At 49.2% G+C, this 9,586-nt stretch overlaps 1 pseudogene; it reads right to left on the minus strand.

Moving 5' to 3' along the window:
• Positions 1-7,656: 7,656 nt before the first annotated feature.
• LOC119440875 (intracellular coagulation inhibitor 3-like) lies at positions 7,657-9,342 on the minus strand (annotated as a pseudogene).
• Between the last annotated feature and the right edge of the window lie 244 nt (positions 9,343-9,586).

Genomic DNA, 9,586 nt, shown 5'->3' on the forward strand with positions numbered 1-9,586 from the left:
GCCATTCGTCTGTGGGTGATACGCAGTAGTTGTGCGGTGAATAATTATGGCATTCTGATAGGAGTGACTGCAGCACGTCCGAGAGGAATACGCGACCCCGATCGCTCAGCAGTTCACGAGGTGCGCCATGGCGGAGAACAAAGTTGTGTAGAATGAACGAGGCGACATTTTTTGCTGATGCGGCAGGTAAGGCGGCGGTTTCCGCATATATCGTGTCAAATCATCTACGGCGACGGCAATCCATCGGTTGCCAGCGCCAGTAGATGGAAGAGGCCCGTATAAATCAATGCCGACATGGTCAAATGGGTGAGCTGGGCAGGGAAGTGGCTGGAGAGGTGCGGTGGAGAGGTGCGAGACACATTTGCATTGCTGCCAAGCAATGCAGGAGCGTACGTATTTGCGGATGAAGGTGTACATGCCACGCCAATAGTAGCGTAGGCGAAGCCGTGTGTAGGTCTTCGACACTCCGCCGTGACCACACTGGGGGTCGGAGTGAAAAGCGGAGCATAAATCGTTTCGAAGGTGGCGGGGCACGACTAAGAGCCATGTGCGGCCGTCATTGTGGTAGTTGCGGCGGTATCTTTTGTATGAAAACCTTTACAAGGCGTTACATTGCTTTTTTCATAGACGTGTACTTGTGCGACTTAATATGCACAAAAGAAATATAACTCCCTAACGTATTTAACTGAATCCACTTATCGCATGGCTCAACCAAGAGATGCCAGTATCTTGGCGGTGAGAGGGGACTCAGGCTGTAAAGCTTAATTGTCTCCTACTTTCAGGTCTTGCAAATACTCATATAAGCTCGCCACTTCAGTGAACGATATATCGAGGCCACACAAAGTTTCCAGTGTAACTGTTATTAAAAGTTATATATATATATATATATATATATATATAGGTAGGGTTTGGAAAGCTAGTCAAGCCCCAGCCCCCCCCCCTTCCCTGGAAAAATTAAACTTCCCGCCTATGGCATTGGATATGCGGGTATGAGCCAGGGATATGCGGGAATCCGCCTTTTTCATTTTCCTGTGCTGCCCTCTGCCGCACACCGCTGGCAACGTTTTGGAAGGGTGCTGGGGCTTTCGCCGGTTGATTTGTGAACCTGCGCCCATGTTAAGTGCGCATCGGTTGCGCGTTTCGTGGATCGCGAATAATTATTAATGGCTTCTGCGGGGCAGCATGTCGTTCCTGGAAGCCATGTAGCTCTCACCAACTATACACATGTAGGGTGAGCAGGCCTGATTGTGCTGTTTTGTTTATAGTGCGGCCGATAAAGGCACGCAGAGTTCCCTCTGCCGTCGCCGCGGCTGCTTTAGAGTTTGTTGTCGCTAACTCCTGCACTTGTAACTCGCTTTTTTTATTATTTTTACACATTATTTAGACATTTCGCATAAACAAAATGTTCTCGAGTGCGCGGCCTTCTGCGTCGGATTTAGCAAAGCGGTGTACTTGTTTACATCGGCATCTACAGCCACAGATCGTTGTTAGAGTAAAAAAAAATGGGGAAAAGGTGCATATATGAAAAGGCGCTGATATGAAAGAATGTCAAGACGTAGAATAAAACACACATATCTGCTCATATGAGCCGCGTTGTTCCATCGTGAGACGAGTCAGTATGAGCGGCTGAGTCACTTAAACAATGGCGACTGTGATCCAGTTACAAATATCGGGTTGTTAATTTATTACTGATTCTCGCTTTTTTCCAGGATGCGCGCCTTACGCTACACACAGACCCAGTCACCCCTACTAGAATTGGCAGGAGCACACAGGTTGACACATCTCCAGACCTGACGCTCACAAAGTATATAGGGCAAGTGACATGGCAAAACACTATGACTAACCTAGGTAGCGACCACTACATAGTGGCAACTACTATAACTGCCAAGAACCTCAGAGGTAGAGGCAGGAAACCGGTCCAAATTACGGACTGGGACAAATTCAGACAACTCAGAGATCAAACCGCAGGGAATGAGATAAGTAACCTAGATGAATGGGTCAAAGACCTCATCCATGATGTTAAAACATTAACGAAATCAATCCCATCTTCAGAGGCACCAAAAACTGTGGACAGTCGGCTGCTACATATGTGGGAAGCATACGACAGTCTGCAGAGAAGGTGGCAAACGCAGAAACTCAATCGACCACTGCGCATTAAAATTGCAAAGCTATCCAAAGAGATAGAAGATTATGCACAACAGCTTGCCAGGCAACAGTGGGGCCAAGTCTGTGACCAAATGAGTGGCAAACTTGGACTCAAGGATACTTGGCACCTCCTCAGACACCTGCTGGATCCCACGACCAGCAAAATAGCGCACAGTAAAAACATCATTAGACTAGTGCATAACCATGCGCTCACAGATAAAGAACTCGTCGAGCAACTCAGACAGAGGTACCTAAACACATCGAACAAAGTCTCTCTATCGAGCTACTTCGGAGCCCCGAACCACAAACTGGACGAGGAGATCCAAGAGTCTGAAGTGCGAGCAGCGCTTCAAAGACTTCGGACCTCCTCGGCTCCAGGCGCGGACCGGGTTACAAACAAATCACTAAGAAACTTAGATGATGCCTCGATCGAAGCAATTACTAAATATTTCAACGAATGTTGGGAAAGAGGGGAACTCCCCTCATCCTGGAGGCATGCAAAGATAGTCTTCATCCCGAAACCGGGAAAGAAGCTTGACTTGCAGAACCTCAGGCCCATATCTCTCACCTCCTGTTTAGGCAAAGTGCTCGAGCACGTAATTCTAAACAGGCTACAGAGCTACATAGATGACAATAATTACTTCCCGCACACCATGATAGGCTTTAGAGGAAATCTATCAACCCAAGACATCATGCTAAGACTCTCAGAAGAGGTCTTACACCCTATTCACAGGAAAAGAACTAGAGCTGTCTTAGCCCTAGATCTAACAAAAGCCTTTGACAACATTAATCATGAGGCAATCATGCTTGCATTGGAGAAACTCAATGTCAGACGCAAGACATACAACTATATCAAAGCCTTCCTCTCCGACAGGACTGCCGAACTGCAGCTAGGCTCCGTCGCATCTTCCATATTGCAACTTGGCAGCAAAGGAACTCCACAGGGATCAGTACTATCCCCTTTACTATTTAACATCTCTCTTATACCGCTAGCTACCGCACTTAGCACAATCCCTGGTTTGAGACACTCACTATACGCTGACGATATCACCCTCTGGGTTAATACCGGAAGTGATAGTGAGATCGAGGAAACACTACAAGCAGGAGCAGATCAAGTGTCATATCATGCGAATCAAATAGGCCTGTCATGCTCCCCCCAAAAGTCAGAACTTCTGATTATAAGGGCTCAACCACGAGCAAAGACACCTCACCCGGACATCAAGGTGATGGTAGATGGCACGTACGTACAAGAGGTGCAGACCCTTAGAATTCTGGGGATGCACGTACAAAACAACGGAAAGAACGCATTCACCCTGAGCAAAATCATAGGATGCGTTAGCCAAACAAACAGGCTAATTAGACGAATAGCAAACAAGCATAAAGGCATGAAGGAAGCGGATCTCAGGCAACTTGTCCAAGCCTTCGTCCTGAGCCGCATAGCATATTCCCTTCCTTACCTGCACCTCTACCCGGCTGAAAAGAAGAAAATCGATTGCCTAATTAGACAGTCATACAAATCAGCCCTTCACCTCCCTAGATACACGGCTAATGAGAAGCTCCTTGAATTGGAAATTCACAATACCCTAGAGGAGCTGGTCGAGGCACACAAGCTAGCCCAACTGGAGAGGCTATCCAAAACTCAAGTAGGAAGACATACTGGAGGACCTGGGGATCCGATACGGATCCACACACACCTCAATATGTAAACTTCCCCTAATATACCACAGAAATTTAAGGATAGACCCAATACCAAAAAACATGCATCCTGAACATCACAAGGACAGAAGGAGAGCAAGAGCTAAAGCTCTACATAAACACTACTCGGGTCTGCAGGATATAGTCCACGTCGACGTTGCGGAATACCCAAGTCGAGATGCCTTCTCTATAGGCATAGTCAACAATCAAGGTCAGGCCCACTCCGCAGCAACAATTTGTTGCATGCATGCAGAGGAAGCAGAAGAGGCAGCTATAGCTCTGGCTATAAGTGGCACCACCGCGGAAATCATTTTTAGCGATTCCAAAACCGCAGTTAGAAACTTTGCCAGTGGCAAAATCCACAAACCGGCCATGCAAATTCTAAACAAATATCCACCGCCTGATCGCCAGATTCAAATCATCTGGGTCCCAGCACATTCCTCGCACCCAGGAAATGAGGCTGCCCACAATTATGCCCGAGGTTTCGTCAGCCGGGCGGTGGGAGGCCTCGACCTGGGTTCAGCGAGGGATCGCATGGTGACATTCCATGAAATTACTATGCACTACCGCGAAGGTAGACAAAAATACCCCCCTCCGCATAAATCACTGAATAAACTGCAACAGGTGACCTGGAGACAGTTGCAGACTGGCTCATTTGCCAACCCTTACAAATATTCACTAATATATCCGGGCTGCTTCTCACCTAAATGCAAGAACTGCGACGCCTATAAAGCGGACTTGACACATATAATGAGCGACTGCCCCGGGCTGAAACCTAGGGCGGAACTCGAGCTTAATAACACTTCAGACTGGGAGGTGGCGGTGTCCAGCTCGGATCCCGCGGTCCAGCTGCGGACCGTCAACTGGGCTTTGGAGGTCGCCGAAAGTCAAGGGCTTACGGCCACCTCACGCCGCCTAGCAGAAGAAACCCAGTAATTTAAATAACTCTGCATCTGACGAAAATAAAGTTTTCCCTCCTCCTCCTCCTCGCTTTTCTTTAACTTCGACATAGTTAGTTTGCGCGTGTCATAAAGCATAGAGAAAACTGTGCTCACATAAGCGCTCATTTAAAGGCCGTGTTGTTCGGCCGCAAAAACTCGGATGCCATCGCTGACACCGTTGGTATATAACTGAGCAAGGCGGCTGTCTATGCTGCTGTACCGAATGTACCGTCTCTTGTTTCGGGTTTGACGCAGAGATAAACAATACATCTCAGGAATTAAGAAATGTGTCAGCATGCCAACACCTAAAAACCCACCCATCTAAGTTGCGAATACGACCGGCAGCCTACGGCTGGAAGGGTGACGTACAGATGTTCGCACAGGCGTCCGGCACAGCGCTGTGTCCCCGCTTGCAGCTTATTGTGTACGTGGCGATCGAAGCGAAGAGTACTTTATTTCAAACCGCTAAGGCTAGAACTGGACTATAAAAGCAGTTTCTTTCATCCTAACTTGCTTACTTTTCAGTACAGGTCCGCCGGTAGCGGGTGCGCGAACTCGACAGCGCCAGTCCTAACCTTCGCTGAACACGATCAACATTGGCTCAAACTTATGTGCATGGATTGAGAGGGTCCAATCTTGTGCATTTCAACTTCGTAGGCATGTCTTGACTCACTTTGAGCGCGATTATTTATACATACCAACGAAGCCGTTGAGGCTATCGCGTTATCGGCTCGACGGCCGATCGCACGGGGTTCACTCGAACGATGGTCGGCACGCTGATTTTATCGGTGCCGTCGACAAGAAAGCCCGTCGCAGTACGACAACTCGCGCTCGTCGGTTATGTCTTGTAGGCCTGGTATGATAAAATTGTCTCAGCGACACAGTGCTGAACGGTCGGCCAATCGTAGGCGTCCGCGTTTTGTCGGTCTCGTATCGACCCAGTGTTACCGCGCCTTGAACGAGTACGTGAAGTCGGGCACACGCTGCCACTACCAGCAAGCGAGGACCGACTCTGCAAGAAGTCTTCGTCAGCAACGTGTTTTTAAGTGTCGTCCAAGTGTAACGCAGGGGTTTATCGATAAATTTACTGTTACAGCCATCAATGCAAGGCGGCAACTACGTGGTTCCCTGTGCAGTCCAGACGAAGCCCTCACCGCTTTCTGTTAAAAGTGGAGTTGCAGTCTTACGCTACGCACGTTTTCGGTACCGCACCGACGTCGAGCTACCAGTGAAGTTTCAACGAGGTACACGGCACGAGTTTGCACTTGTAGTAGCGCGCGTCCGAGCGCATTTTTTTTTTCGGGGGACGTTTCCCCAAGACGGGGCCGCACGGCCGCGCGCGCGGCCCTTCCAAAACGTTTCGCGACTAATCCGCCAGGGCAGGGCGCATGCGCCGTAGCGCCGTGAAAAAAAAAAGCGGATTAGCAGAAACTCGTGAAAATCGCCTCCGAAACGCCAGTCTGGTGCCAGCGCGGCGCAAGAGGCACGTCATCAAGAAGCCACCACCTCACAAGTGCTCGATTCCTCCTCACTTATGCAAGAATAGCACAAGAATAGCACATAAGGTAAACACCGTCTCATCACTGCTTCGCACTTCCCGAGGTTCCACGTTAGTGGAGCTGCATTAGCGCTGGATTTGAATTAAACAAGCACTTAATTTGAATCCCGCGCTTAATGTAGCTCCAATCCTGCTCAAATCCTGCGCTTGTGTAGTTCAAACCAACGGTGAGTTAACATAACGAAAACACTGGCGCATCACTGCTTCGGGCTTCCCCAGGTTTCACGTTAGTGAAGCTGCCTTAGCGCTAGATTTGAAAAAATTATGGGGTTTTACGGTGCCAAAACCACAATCTGATGAGGCACACCGTAGTCGGGGACTCCGGAAATTTGGACCACCTGGGGTTCTTTAACGTGCACATAAATCTATGTACACGGGTGTTTTCGCATTTCGCCCCGATCAAAATGCGGCCGCCGTGGCCGGGATTCGATCCCGCGACTTCGTGCTCAGCAGCCCAACAGCAGCCACTGAGCAACCACTGCGGGTCGGGATTTGAAACACACAAGCGCAGAACTTGAGCAGGATTGGAGCTTCATTAAGCGCAGGATTTGATCAGGATTTGAACTACACAAGCGCAGTATTTTTATCTTGTTTTATCCTGTGTTTATCTCGTGCTTAGCAATCTATCACCCGTTTTGACACCTACCTGTGCTAAGGCACAACTGGTTCGAAACCACCACGCACATGCAGCCATCTCCTTTGCTGATGATAGATGCAATTTTAACAAATTTCTGTTGATTAATTCATGAGTATTCCTATCTTTTAACTTATTCTGAATTATGTCAGTTTATTTTTAACAGGTTTTGATCAATTCTCCACTTGCTTTGACTGTTTTTGCGCGTGACCATGACATGAGATCACATTACACGTTGACAGCCCGGGCCCCTAAACTGCTTCGCAATTAAAAGACGAGTTCCCAGGACGGAGTCTTGCGGTACACCCGATGTTACTGGTTAGTGGTGCGAGTCGCGATCGTCAGCAGTTACATGATGAGAGCGCTTGCGTAGGAAACACTATTCATTTTAACACATTATTGCCGATGTTAACATTCCCGAGTTCAACATTAATAGAGCAGGCGAAACAGCGCCAAATAGCTTTTGCAAAATCGATAAACATGCAGTCACGGATTCATGCACGGTTAAATATAGAAAACGAGTCGTATTAGTTTTTTTTTTCGGAAACCATGTTGGTACTTCGTAAAAAGCATGTTAGACTCTGAGTGGTTAACAAGGCTGGTATATGTTACGTGATCCAGTAATTTACTAGGAATGAAAGTTAATGATATGGGGTGGTAGGATTGAGAATGTCACCGGACTTGTGCATTGAAATAACCTTGCCCACCTTCCAGTATACTTCTTTATTAAAAGCAAGTAAGCACCCTCAGCGACACTCACTTTTACAGAATAACAATTAAAACGCGTGCAGAAATAAGTTCCATACTCGCAGACGCCCTTTATTTACTTGAAGATGTGGCTGGGTTCAGCTGTCGCTATGCTCTCGATACCATCATCGATACATACTCGCCACCAATATCTACTTGTGTAATTGTTTTTTCTTGTCAAAGCAAAACAATAACAAATAAAAAAACCGTAGTGATCAGCCGATGTGTGTAGCTAAATCCAAAGCTCTTGGTGACGCCATGACCGACATTTATCAGATATTTAAATTCTGAAGGTTCAGCAGCACGTGGTGACATGGATGCTACGACGGCCGTGTGAAAAACGTCTATCCGTACACACCCTTTCGCCAAATCAAAGATAATCATAAGTAGAAGGCAGGAAAGATGACGTGCCTTAAAGGCTTTGGACTTCTCCGATGAAGAGGATGCGGTTGGTGTTCTTTTCCCTGATGTAATACAAGAACGGCCGATCAACGGTGAACAAAACGGGTGGTGGTGGGACATTTGCAGCCGGAACCGGCCTGATGGACAGTGCAGTAACGGCGGCCACGACGGTTCCCTCCTCGTTAACCTCGATGGCTGCCTTGTGTACGGCATCCGATACGCGAACTTGCGAACCATTTGAGATTCCGCTGAAATCAGCCGAGTCTCCGAACACGGCGTTCAGTCCGAGTGCCTTCATCGCGGTCACCAAGTTGTAGGTGTGACTCATCTCGAACTTGGGGAGCCTGAGTACGACGTCTTTCCTGTACAGGTTGTTTCCGAGATCGTCGAGGGCGGCGACCGACAAGCCATCCCTGAGCGCCTGAAGGCCAGTAGAGGTGTCCGGGAGCATGACCACCATGCTGAACTTGCCACCCTGGTACGGGATCTCCAGAGCAGACGCGTGAAGGGCATCGACTCGGGTGTGAGGAAGACGAGTCCTGAGGTGCATCGACGGCTTGCTCACCTCGGTGGTTCCAAGGTTGAAGAAGGGCTTGTTCACGGTGTCGGCGGCGTCGAACTTGGTCACCCAGGTGCCCTTGAAGAAGACGGCGTTCAGGATGAAGAGGATGATGTTCAGCAACTGACCTTCAGGCAGGATGCCGGAAATGTTGCCCCTGGTCTTTTCGCGCACCCAGGCATTGACTGCGGCCGCAATCCTGGGACCTTCATTGACGAAGTCGGCCGACCGGATTTCCGCGTCGAAGACTTCGCGCAGCTGCTGCTTGTAGTTGTCGTTAACAGGTAAGCCGTTCTGCGCGAGAACCATGTTAGCCACGTCCAGCGTGACATTGGGCGAGGCCGCGAGCTGCAGGAGGTTCTTGTAGGCCGCGAGCACTCGCGCTCGGTCTGTGAGACCGACCGCGGTGTGGCCGAGCACAGACCCAATCTCGGCCTCTGTGCTTCCCCGGGCACCGGCGTAGGCCATGCCGAAGGCAGCGGCGATGCTAGTCGGAAGAAGAAGACGTTGGACGTGAGGTCCTGTGTGGCAAGGTGCTTCAGCAGATTCACGGCGAACTTGTTGTGAGCTTTGGCCAGTAGCGCGTCGTCGTCATGTTCGCAGTTCACCACGACGAGCACTCCCACGAGGAAGATAAACTTGGTTAGCATCGTGCGTGCTCTTCGAACGTCCGACCTCAGGCCGCGGTGACGGTTCTTTATAGAGCTACTCGTGGCGACCTCTATTTTTCCGGGTGGATTTGTTATTCTGCCGTACTGCTGCCACCTTCGAAGATCTGTGATTGCACAGGTCACCCGACAGAACAGCTCTATAAGCCGTCGCTTCACGCGCACGTGTCAGCAGTCCGCTTTTTATCAGTGTTAGCGCTAGACGGCATTTCACTTCCTTGCGCATGAAAATACAGT

The sequence above is a fragment of the Dermacentor silvarum genome, chromosome 2, assembly GCF_013339745.2.
Source record: "Dermacentor silvarum isolate Dsil-2018 chromosome 2, BIME_Dsil_1.4, whole genome shotgun sequence".
NCBI lineage: Eukaryota > Metazoa > Arthropoda > Arachnida > Ixodida > Ixodidae > Dermacentor > Dermacentor silvarum.